We start from the raw sequence: 13,915 nt of genomic DNA, 5'->3' as shown, positions 1-13,915 counted from the left end.
GATATGACAATGATAAGAAATCCTTTAAGCTATAGTAAGAGGTGTATTTCAAAACATGTGCTTTGTTTTCCATACCTAGCCTCCAAAGGGTTATGCATTAGATGGTTTCATCATGAAGTCCTGATATTCTATCATACCTTGGGTTCCTTGGTCTTCTTATTTTTCTCCTCATCTCCTTGAGAGTCATCTATCATGTCATCTTTCTTCGTGGCCCTTGATAGACATAATTGTGTAGTTTCAGTGAGCAGTGACTATTGCGGGATGAGGCCCTAGGAGGACACATTTACATAGCTTTAGCTGGATGAAAGGCACTACTATGGGATGAGGCCCTGGGAGGACACATCTACACAATTTCAGGATGCAAGGCAGACTGGGTAGTCAAGTGACAAAACTGCACAATTTCTAGAGACATCGGGTTTCGCATGAGGGAATTAGAGGAAGCCAGTAAGAAGTTTTGAATGCTAAGGGAGGTTAGGATTTTTGCACATTACATAGTTCCAATAGGCAAGGGAAAAGATTGAGGGTTACATATGTGAAGTGTGCAGTTCAGGAAAGTTGGATGAGGCTAGGTCGATAAGGAAACTCTGAAATTTGGCTAAGTGTGGGATGAGTGGAACTAATGTGAACAATGATAAAACTTGACTACGATCACACACTTGAAAACTTAGCGATACAAAATAGACCATTCATAATATATAACACATATTTCTCTTAATCAAACAGCTTTTGTGGCTTCTTACGGCAAGTACGGTTTTGATGATAGACTTTGGGAGGATAAAGGCAACACCTATGTAAGAGTGTGTGAAATGAGTGTGAAGCATGTTTATGTGGTGAGGAAAACCTATTCTCTCATAAATATTTCTCCTTGAATCAAATAAAACCTTCCTTTGCATGGCAAGCGATAACCCACATGCCCAAATATGACACATTCTATGTAAAGATAAAAGAATGAACAACTCTTAAGATCAAGAAGGGGAGCTTGGGATCATCAACTTACCAATAAGTGACTAAGAAATGATTGATCACAATATCCATAGTAGGCTCTGAAATTTAAGTGCAGGCCAAAATTTTGGAGGGTGTTGCAGTTGCTACAACATAGCCTTCACCTTCTTGCTAGCTTCTTTTTCAACTAGTGTCTTGAATTCTACGAACTTGGAGAATGTGTCATCTTTCTTCCACATGAAGAAGGTCCAAGACTTCCGTGAGAAGTCATCAATAAAAATGACAAAATATTTGTGTATGATAGTGTAGGTTGTCGATAAAGGTCCATAAACGTCATAGTGGATCCGTTCTAGGACTGCATGTGCTTTGTTGTCCCGATCATGGAATGACGATTTTATGTACTTCCACAACATACATCCTTTGCATACATCGTACTACTTAAGTGCTCCTTTAGGGAGGCCAGTGGTTATTTTTTGTATAATATTAGAGGTACGATGATGCAAATGACCAAGTATTTTGTTGCAAAGCTCATCGACATCATGACCTGCACTTTCTCTGCCTTAGTGCTTAATGGAACACAATCTTTCACATCTAGCTCATACAGGTTCTTCACACAAATGTTGATCTGCTTCACGTGTCCTATGGCTATGTGTCTCAGGAATGCTTTTCCATTATTGAATATCACTTCACAACCATGGTAAACCAACCACTTGGTAAATGCTAGTAGACAGACCCCTAATCCTTTACCTTTACCTTTTTTTACTAGCGCCTTGTATTGAAAATTTGAAGACAAGATATTTTTTCTCTTAAAAAATTGTGTTAAAATCCCCCTCCATGTAGTAGTGCCAAATGCAATGAGAGACAAGTTGTCTCTAATCGTATCATCAAATATGAAAGGGACAAAAGAGGAATTGATGTCCAAGAAATCTTGTCAGTAAAAGTTGTCGCGTTCTTCTTAGTCGACAAATCATTGTCTTTATATAAGATAACATGAATGGTAAGTAAAATAACAACCTCGATATAGGTGCAAGACAGTAGTTGCCTGCAAGCTGGCGGATTTAGGGCGCACTATCAAAGTCAATTTTGTAGTCGTTAGATAATATTGCATTAAATTGATATGTTCATGTCTTAATTGTTAATTGTATTAAGTAGGTTTCCTCTAAAGTGGCCATTATCTTAAATATAAAGTTTTGCCTTAAAATATTTTTATCTCAAATTGTTTCTGTCTTAAATATAAAGTTTTGTCTTCACATAATTTTGTCTTAAATTGTTTTTGCCTTAAAATAATTTTGCCTTAAATTTTTTTGTCTTAAATATAAATTTTTGTCTTTAAATGTTTGCCTCAAACTACTTTTGTCTTAAATACAAAGTTTTGTCTCAAAATATTTTCATCTTAAATTATTTTTGTCTTAAATATAAAGTTTTGTCTTAAAATATTTTTGTCTCAAACTGCTTTTGCCTTAAAATATTTTTGTCTTAAATTATTTTTGTCTTAAATATAACGCTTTGTCCTAAATATTTTTGTCTCAAACTTTTTTTTTCTTAAAGTTTATATTTAAGGCAATTCAATTGATATTAAATTTCAATGTAAAATAACTAAAATAAAAAGTGATTTTTTAAGACAAAATATTTCTTTTTTCTTAAAAAAATGTCTTAAAAGTGCCCTTGGTGTAGTAGTGGTTGATATCCTAGACCCTTTCATATACAAATGGATGGCTCTTGATTTCTAGGTGGATAACCAATACTTCCCCCTTGCACCATTGCCTAGACTCCTTATAAGGTCACGGTTAGGAGCTTGAAAGCCTTGTACTGATAAAATTATTCATCTCAAACAAATTGCCTTAGGGTTAGGTTATTGAATATTTATAAATTTTCATAAGTGTGATCATGTATATATATATATATATATATATATATATATATATATATATATATATATATATATATATATAGTTTCAGTATATTTTGATGAGGCAAAGGATAATTGTAAATTATGCACCCGTATATATTTTACATTAGATATATTATTCTTCTAAGAATTATTTCTAGTAATGAATTATGTATGTATATAGTTTTGATATATTTTGACAAGGCAAAAGATAATTGTAAATTTTGTAAAAGATAAATACAAGGTCCTTTTAGGAAACTGTGGGCTACAAAGGCATCGAGCTCACTGGTATTATCATTACTCTCCTCCTTTATGCTGATGATATTGTTCTTCTTGCAAGAATCCATGATGGCCTAGACAACTAGCTTAAGACTTTGCATGTCTACTGCTCCAAGATGGGTATGATAGTTAATACCAACAAGACTAAAGGCATGATCACTAAATCCAAAAAAGATCACCTCACTACTACACTAAGGGAACTTTTAAGACATTTATTTAAGAAAAAAAAAATCTTTTGTTTGAAAAAAGTGACTTTTTATTTTAGTTATTTTACATTAAAATTTAATATCAATTGAATTGTCTTAAATATAAAGTTTAAGACAAAAACAATTCGAGACAAAAATATTTAATGACAAAACTTTATATTTAATACAGAAAGAGTTTAAGACAAAAATATTTTAAGACAAAAATAATTTGAGACAATAATATTTTAAGACAAACTTTGTATTTAAGACAAAAGTATTTTGAGACAAAATTTATATTCAACAAAAATAGTTTGAGACAAAACTATTTTAAGACAAAACTTTATATTTAAGACAAAAATAGCTTAAGAAAAAAATATTTTAAGACAACTTTATTTTTAAGAGAAAAAGGTTTGAGACAAAAATATTTTAAGAAAAAACTTTATATTTAAGACAATGGCCACTTAAGACGAAACCCATTTAAGAAAATTAACAATTAAGACAAAAACATATCAGTTTAAGAATTGGCTCTGAGCATACCTTTGCTCTTGTAGCAAGGTACTCATCTATTGGATCAACTCTTTCTATTGCTATGAAAAAGGGGTGGAAAATCCCCAGATGGATGTAAAAGATACATTTCTCAATAGGGTTACTGAGGAGGAGGTGTACATTGAGCATCCAAAAGATTTTGAGACACTTGAATGAGAGTCTCATGTGTGTAGGCTCAAGCAAGCATTGTATGGTTCCAAACAAGCACTCTGTGCTTGGTACACCAGGAGTGATAGTTATCTCACCAGTTTGGGCTTCACCAAAATTGAAGCAGATGCAAACCTCAATCACATCTTAATAGAAGGTAAATTTCTTATTATGATATTATATGTTGTTGATTTGATTTTAGTTAATGATGAGAAGTTGATCATCTATTGCAAGGAGGATCTTACAAGGTTTTTTGAAATCCAGAACATGTGTCTCATGGAGTTCTTCCTCTGGTCGGAAGTATGGGAAGACTATAGGAAATTTTTGTCTCTCAAGACAAGTATGAAAATGAGATACTACGGAGATTATGCATGGAGAGATGTAAACCCACATAGACACCTCTAGCAAACAATTGGAGGAAGGAGGATGTCACTTCAAGTGAAGAAGTGTATGCTACCATTTATCAACAACCAGTTGGCTCACTCATGTATCTTGTGAGCACATGACCATATATGTGTTATGTAGTGAACCAGCTAAGCAAGTTATAGCTAGGGCAACCAAATTATTTTGGAAAGCACTTAAGCATGTTTTACAGTGCCTCAGATGCACTACCAAATTTGGACTATAGTATAGACGGGTAGAGGGAGTGAAGCTGTGTGGCTTCATACATGCAGATTGGGCGCAAAGTCCATAAGATCAAAAGATTACGTTAGGTGGGATTTTGAGTGTTGGGTTTGCAGCTATTTCTTGGTACAACATGAAGCAAAGATATGTGGCACTCAGCTTGGCAGAAGTAGAATTCATAGCTACAAGTCAAAAAACATGTGAGGTGATATGGATAAGAAAGATACTTGTTGGATTGTTTGCTTAGATGATGGATCCAACTATGATATTCTACTATGATAATCGAAGTTGCATCAAACTCTATGAGACTCTTGTATTTCATGATCGATCCAAGCATATAGATATCTGGTATCACCATTTATGGGACCGCAAAGACGGATAATATTGCTATGCTACATTCTGATAGAGGAACAAGATGCTCACATTTTGAAAAAAACTTTGTTAAGAGGGAAGTTTGAGATCCGCAGGTGCAGGATAGGGCTGGTTGATAATCCCTTTCTTGCTGAGAGGGAGTGTTGAAAAATGGAGAAATAAATTCTCAATTTGATTTTGCCTTGATTAAATTAATTAAATTTGAATTTCCACATCAATAGACCACTTGGATGCAATTAACTTGTGTGAAATGTCTTGTGTCACCCTGTTTACTCAGTAAATTTGAGTTGGAGGAGTAGATTTTAGTTAATCATGTGGGATTGCTAATTTGTAGCAACCAAAGTCAGTTATCTCAAGTTGTTTTCAATTAAACTAGTTCCAAATATTGGAGGATCTAGTGGAAGGTGAGTTGTGCAGTGGGACTTTAGTGTTGAGGCACATGTGGATGGTGACTGCAAAGTGAGTTATGAATTGATGAATCCAACAATAGACCTTGGTGATGATGGTGAAGCTTCCAATAAATAAATAAATAACATGTGTGATTTAGTTGGTAAGATTGTAGTTGACGATGACCTCTTTGCATCCGAGTTGGAGGCATTTAAGTTTGAGAATAGTTTCAAAACATGATATTATTGGTATTGACTGCACCTTATTTGGAGACATCATTTGTATTGTAGGGGTTTGTACCTTTACATTTGATGTGGTTGGTGATGTGGAGAATGCTCAACTTCTAGTAAAGATTCATACTAACTTTAACAAAACTATGGATGCTTGTTTACAAAGGGATACCCTTCTCGACTCAACTCATTGGATTCTTTGTTTGCTTATGCTTGCTTTTTTTCTCAACCTTCCTTCTCTAAGGGCTTGAGACTATTTTCTTCATTTATTTTACATGGCACATTGAAAGAATAGGAATGGAGCATGTCTCCACAACTTTTCCATTTCACTAAGTTACAAATAAAAAGAGTCCAATTCTATATCCAATAGACTAATAGCCTCTTGATAAACCTTTGGTGAGCTATGCATAACTCTCCCTTAGCATTGTAGCTCAATGAAATGGAATCTAATAGCTCTAGTGGGGAAGAGTTCAATTTTATGCCCAAGACACTAGTAGAAATGGATTAGTTGTGAAGACAATGATCTCCATTAAGGATTTCCATTTTTATTGCAACATACAAGAATAATCTTGGTGTTGGGGAAGGAGATGAAAGATCTCTGCCAAAAACATAATATCATCACTCTCCTCGTGCCATTAATTTTTGTTAACTCATTTGAATGTAGGTAATCTATAAGGATTTGTTAGTGTATGTGAAATTTTCTCTCTTTCTAATAGAAAAATAGGTTCATCCTAGTATTACTATATAAAATAAGGTTCATTAATATGTATGGTTCAATTTCGTTTGGTGATCCTATTTCTCCAAAGGATATCTATATATATATATATACATATTTTTTGGTTTAAGATATGGTGATACCTCTAAATATGAGGCAATTTTTGGTAAAATTAGAAGTGGAACAACAAGTTGGTGTTTGAATTTCCTTTGTTGTAGTAGGCTACTTGAATTTTCCATCAAAATGTTTTGTTGTGGCCCAACATAGAATAATCTTTGGATGGAAAGGTTTGTTATGGGTGGTATGTTTTTTATCCCTTCAACTCATTATATTCTTTGTTTGTTCATGGTATTTGTTTTTCTCAACTTCCCTTATCCAAGGGGTTGATACTATTTTCTTTATTCATTTGTCATGGCCCTATGAAAGAAGAAGAATGTGGCTTGTCTCCAAAACTTTTCCATTTCTTTGAGTTAAAAATAAAATAGTCCAATTCTATAGCCAAGAGACTAATAGCCTCTTGATACACCTTTAGTGAGCTATGCATGAAGACCTTGGATGATGGTATAACTACAATCTAGGTTTTTGAACTCAAGAGTTGGTTCTTACACACATTTAAAATCTACCCCTTTTCCCATTTGATCATTGTTTTCATACTGATGTTTTATATTCTAGATAATTTGATTAAAATTTGTAAGTCTATCTAAATGTATTCATCATTTGGCAGGCATATTTTGATGTAAATTAAACTTATATATCTTCAAGAAAGACATTTCCTAGAGTGGGCAATGAGGTAGTGCAAAAACTTATATGTTGACAATTGCTTTGCTCCTAGTGTTTGGCTTATTGTCTTCAATTTATTGGTTATATCATTGTTTCCACTTCTTGCATCTTAAATTACTTTTTTCACATTTTATGCTCATGTTTCTCTATATTGATATCATTTTTTTGGTTTTTCTCTAGATATCTTAGTGAATTTTTGTCACTATCTTTTAAATCAATGGTTGCAGATTCCTCACTGCCATCATATAATGGAGGCAAATATATGCAACTATTTTGAGTGCCATGGTTATAATGTTCACCATTGTATAAGCACTTGAAATATCCTAAAACAACCCCATTATAGTTGGAACTAGATTCCAACAATCTAGCTATGTTAGCATGATCAACATGATCCAATGTTTCATGAAGAGAATAAATTAATAGTGCCATATTCGGGGATCTCATGTAGTCACTCTTATTCATGGATGATGTAGTGTAAGTCCATTACTTTTTTTCTGAATTTGGATTATAACAAAAGGAACCTTCAATTGGGTTCAATTTTTTGTAGCCACCAATGTATTTGAAACTTAGAGTCCTTGAACCTGTAGATCATTGTGCCATTGTAATATATATTGCAAATTATGGTTCTTACATTTTTTGTTTCTAGAGATGGTTAAAATTCTTTAATTTTTAGCAGCTTACTCTCATTGCTGAGAGATGTAGATTCTTTGAAAAAGAACTATCAAAAATTAATACGTACCTTTAAAGCCTCAATATTCTTTGAGATTATCTCACCCTTAACAATATCTTTCTTTATCCAAGAGTTCTAGTCATTTTAAATATCATTATCTATTCTTCTAGGTGGATGGAATGCTATGTATGCCCACCTGCACATATTTAATCCATCAAAATATATCTTAATGTCAATCCTTTAATAACATCTTTAGAGTGCACTCAACACACACTACCTCTAGACAAGGAATAACATCAACCATATATATAAGTAATTACAAAATTCAAAATATTTCAATAGAGCAAGAAATTCATTGAGATTTTGTTAATTCATTGTAGTTCATAGTCTCTCTTTAGAGTTTCGACTTTAACCTATGAGACATGAATATGAGAGTATTTCTCTTATTAGTCATTTTCATCTATGACATGGGACTATATTCATCGATTGTATTAGTTAGCATTAGTACTTGTGCATATTAATCCAAAGTTTTTATGAACTTTACCATGTTCATAAAATGACCATTGTTCTCAACCTATAAATTTATCAATTTAACTTTGAGGACCAATAAGATATTTGATGGTATTATGTGGATTCTTCCCAAGGAATACAAACCATATCATTGGTATTATTCATAAAATATATATGTTCCATGCATTTATTTGATTCGTATTTCCAAGATTTGAAACTAATGCTAAAATTAGTTTATAAACATTAAATGCTACCTATAACCATGGAAACACTTAAGAGGGATAGATGGATGTGTGCATGTTGGTGTGGTGTATAAGGAACAAGACACTTGTTATTCTTCTTGTTCTTCTCCTGAGAAAAATCAATGGCTACCTTCAGATTTAGTTATAGCTCTAGACTTCTTAGCAGGGTGCAAAACCTCTTCTCTTCTTTAGCTTGACAACCCAACTTCAACTCTAAATGCTTTAGCTTGAAAACCCAAATTCAACTCCAAGGAAAATGCTTTCATCTTTGAAAATTGATTTGTGCTTAGCATTGGCGCCAGTGGGAATTAAGACTCATCCAAGCTACCTAACATCTGCATCTGAGCTTTGATCAATACATCTCACATAAACTGCAAACATTGGTGAGGAGACAACATCCAAAACCATGATCAGTAGAAATTCCATTTGATAGTGTGCGATGTTGATTTTTGTGTAGCTTAGGAGGTACTCCAAGCCCTAGTGTTCGAGCGTTGGAGGTAAAAGCGCAACAAGCAGGCTTGGGGGCTTGGAAACGAAGTATGAGGTTTTCCACCCATCAATGTTTGGGCCAAAACCATGATGAGGTTTTGACATGTGATGGATAAGGATGATAGTTCTCATCAAGATGATTATAACACAATAAAAATAATCTAATTCTAAGTTGTCATTGAGGAGAAATGGATTTTTGAAGTTGACAAGTAATTATTGGTTTTCAAGTCATGCATATATTGTGACACCCTTGTACATCTTGGAATTCCTTACAACTTAGCACATCTAGCATATTTGACATGCCTTTACACTATCTGGCACATGTTAGCATTCCCTAGCACACCTTGGCACTCACACCCTCACAACTATCCTTACATTTTTTCACGACTTGGGAACCCAATAAAGTCCTTAGCTATTGTAGTTCATGTAACATGGGTCTGCTTCGGTTGGAATAACTAGACCAATTGCACATAATACAAGTAGATTGTGCCTTGTTCTCCTAATAATTGCCTATAACTCATCTTAGGGCACTCATGTCCGAGCTCAACTTGTCCCACTTAAGAATTTACTAAGAAAAGGATCGCATCTAGCCATGGACATAAAAAGCTAAGCAACATAGCTTACAGAGACATTACTTCACATGTTTGTCTCGTTCATATAAAAAATAGAGCATTAACTAAGAGTTCGTAAGAACCACAAGATGCACAATACAAACATGATATAAGCTGATAGAAGTTGAGTGCCCCAAAACTTATACATAATAATGTATAATATGCAACTGTATAAAATAGTTTAAAACATGAGCATTTGGCCAAAATGTGCCACATGTCATATACAAATAATAGCTAAAGGAAAAATAGTGTTGTGCCTAGCAAAAAGTCTCCCTTTGTCTAAAACTACTCTGTCGAGCCCCTTATCACAAATGTAGGCTTGTATCTTGAAAATCCTATTATGAACTTCTCCTAGCACACTTCGTCCTTGGCACACTTGAATTCATTAGCACTCCTTGGCACACACTCTTATTTGTTCATTTCCATGCATTTTGACCTAGTTCTCCCTTGTGAGTGAGTGAAACAAAGAGGTAAGAAAAACATGTATCCAAAAAGACCATATATCAAGAAAATGAAAGAAAGAAAAAATGATAAAATTATGCTACAACTAGAAAATAGTTACTGATTCCAATGTTCTTCCATCAAATGAGAAGCTAGGACTAAACTTGGAATATACGAAACTTCATGTCGATAAATTGAGGTTTATATATGTGAGAATTAGATTGAAGGTAAAGCCACACACAATTGTGATATATGATCTAGTAAATGATGTTTTTAGATGACACAATTCTAGAAGATGAGAAATTGGAGACTCCTAAACATCACGTGCATAACGTCTTGCTTGGCCCTCGCATTTGAGTGGTCTCGAAAATGACAACAATTCTTTCACGATTAAATTTGACACAAATTAATTGGATGATGCTTTCGATCTTCCTATTTTGCAATTATGTTATTTGTGGAAAATCGAATACCCAAGAATTTGTGCAGACTTGGTTGTGGTGATACCAATTTCCTGACCATCAATCAACGATCTTTCTATCAACAGTGCACATTTGATAATGTAACATATGCTTTATAATTTCTTCAATTCCCTTTTACTTCTATATCTCCACGCTTCTCTTTTTGATTAACAAATTAAAGTTAACAACTACTATTTCACACGATTGAAGGAGCATTGTGTTTTTTAGTTTATCTTATATCTGGTTCATGATCTTTGCTCTAGTTATGGAGATGATCAACAAGGGGAAAGGGGGACCACACCCTACATCTATAGCTACTACTTTTCATTATCATTGCAAGATATAGAAAAAATAATGCTTTGACATCTTCTGTTGACGTTGTAATCAAATATTACACAATATCTCAATTATCACAATTCTTTTGTTTCTTTCAACTTTCAAATGTGGTGCTAATATTCCATTATGTTATTCTTGATTATGTTTTAGAAACAAATGTCATCTTTTCCCATATGGATTTTTTTACTGAATCACGACTGTGATGTTTTTGTCTTCAGATATGAGTGCTTTAATTCCCCTTTTCTCCCCAATTTCTTGCACTAACGAGAAATATGAGTCGCACCTCAAGGACGAACACAATCCCCTCCTATCACAATGATGTTATGGGATCACAGAAACCCATAAATGGGCCAAAACTTTCCTCTAGAAAGTATTTTGGGACAAAGGAAACCCTCTTTTGGGGCCCAATTACAGTCTAAATTTTGGGGTTGGTGCCTCTCCAAGGTGACATCAAACCACAAGTACATCATTCCCAATAATCAAATGAAGGAATCATGGAAGTTTATGAAGGATCATGCCCTGATTTGTAAGTTGATGGACATTCAGTCGAAGGAGAAAGATATAGTAAAATGGATCCAAAAGAAATGGAGGTTGGCGGGTCCAACAAAACTTCAACTGAGGGCCAAGGGTTTCTTCACAGTGATATTTGTAGATCTCGAAGACCATGAGAGAATGTTTTAAAATGGCTCTTATTTCATGAACAAATTTCTTAATCTTTTGCATGCTTTCACAATGTTTGAAATTGTTGAATTGGTTTTGAGTATCAACCACATCAATGATTTTTGCTCCAAATGTTGCAACTGATGCTTTCATTGTCATCGTGGAAGAGTTACAATTTAATGATACTCTTTCCTACGCTACTGCCTTACAACTTTTCCTTTGCAACATGTCATGCAATTACTAGTTAATAATCTCAAATAATATGTCATAAATATATTAACCAAAATTCATTACTTATAGTTGTGAATATAGGAGTAAGATTATTAGTAATGTAGTATGTCGCATTATATACTTTTTACCTATTGTAGTGCAAAGTTGGGATATCTTCTTTTTCATTGGAATTGAGTGGGTGCTTCTTACAACACTTTGGAGCTATTCATTTTTCACCTTATTCTGTTTGCACATGAATTTTATAGTGAGATGTGGTTTTCATCCCCTAGAATAGTTGTCCTTGTGGACAAATTGCTTTTTAGAAACAGACCAACCTATTGATAGTTTAATTTTTGTCAAAGACCTATTTTTTTCTTTACATGTTGTTTTAGATTTTTCATCTTGCAAAGGAATGGGGATAATGTGATAGGTCATTAGAGGATATGGGATTGACCATTACTAAAGGTAGAAATGGCATCACCGCTTCAAGGGATGACTTTCCATAGGGGCTTCACTTTATTAATTATCATGTTCATTCATAAAGGGGGTTTTAAAATTGTGAAAAATAGAGCCAATATATTATAGATATTGGGGGTGGGGATTTTGGGTAGAGGGTTACAAGTTTTGGAGGTATTAAAATGAGTATTTGGTAAAACTAGGGGATAATTACTAAAATAGGCATAGAGGAGTATTGATTATCTAGTAAGAAAATGAAAAGGGTAATGTAAGTCATGAACACACTAATGGTTGTTTATCTCACCACTTGAAAGGATGTTACGAGTTCAAATAGCCACACGAGGGAGAAGATTATACAAGCTACCAATACTTTTTTACAACGTTTCAAATAATACGTGAATGGAGAGGACTTTGAAAAGGTTTTCTATTAGGGTAAATGGTTTATGCGCTTTGATAGTTTATCAGAATGGTGGCATGAGGGGGAGATATCTAACAAAATGTGGTCAAAGGAGGTGGATTTAGTTGTAGATTTGGGTGTGGTGAAGATGCCAAAGGTTGTCAAAAAATGTGTAACTAGGTTTAGTCTTCATAACTAGGAAATGTACTCTTAAATGAAAAGAAATTACTATTATTCAAGCATGGGTTTCATGCTCAATTTATTTTATTTTATAGGTTAAGCACCCATTGAGTACTTCTAGGGGTTTTCCTAGGTTTAAGAGTCATTATCATATATTGAAAACCCTATGGGCACATTGTATCTTGTAAAGAAAATTTATTTTGTCTTTAAAGTGTCAAAATACCTCCAAGATCAAGTTGGCCTACATGAAGAGCCACGTCTACCCTTGAAAGATCTTATATAGAGAGAGGAATTTATCCTACGTTAGACACACTCACTCATCTCATTCTATGTGAAGAATAGGAAGAAGAAAGGTCGAAGAAAGAATGAATGAAGAGGAAGTTGAATAAATTGAAGTGCTTGGGCTAGTTCTCTCTCTCTTGTGAAAGTCAAAGTTAGGGTTTCTATGTTGGGACTATCTCTAGTTCGATCTTGAAGGAAAGAGAGAAGGAAAGGAAAGTGAAGGTCACTTAGGGCATCTCACTAGCTCTAAGTCTCAAGGAAAGGCAACGAAGGGAAGAGAAGGTTATACAAGGGAGATCGAAGTCTCTAAGAGGAGCAACAACAGTTGCAGCAGTTGTCAGGAGACAAAATTTCGGATCTGCAATAGGAGGTCGAAGTCCTTGCAGTAGGAGGCTGAGTTCATCTTGATCTTGGAGGGTATTTATATGAGTCACTAGGTCATGGTATTTGTTAATTGAATAATCTATAATAAGAGAATATATTTAAAGATTTTCCCCTCAAGAGGAGGGGTTTTGGCCCTAGCTTGCAACCTATATATTGTGTCATTGTTCTTGTTATTTTTGTAGTTGTTTGATGTATCTCACAATGTAATAATAAGGAACAAAGCTAATAAGGGAAAAGGTAACACAAAAAATTATCAAGTTAAAGAGAATTAACATATTTACTGCCCTATTGAATTCTCAACACCTTTTTCTCTGCTTATCAGCTATTGTGGGTTGTTGGCTTGCATTGGGGTGGCCATGGTTAGGGATTCACAATCATTTTGGTTCCTATCAAATCTTCTCTGAGTTATTCTATGGTGGCTCCATTGGTGGCCTTGTGCCATTTTCTTCATGGTTATTTTCAAGGCCCTCATCCTCCTCAAGTGGAGCACTTCC

Source organism: Pinus tabuliformis, chromosome 4_1 (genome assembly GCF_031772625.1).
Source record: "Pinus tabuliformis cultivar Carrire ecotype Pingquan chromosome 4_1, CPIR1, whole genome shotgun sequence".
In the NCBI taxonomy this organism is placed as follows: domain Eukaryota; kingdom Viridiplantae; phylum Streptophyta; class Pinopsida; order Pinales; family Pinaceae; genus Pinus; species Pinus tabuliformis.
This window is presented reverse-complemented; position numbering follows the sequence as displayed.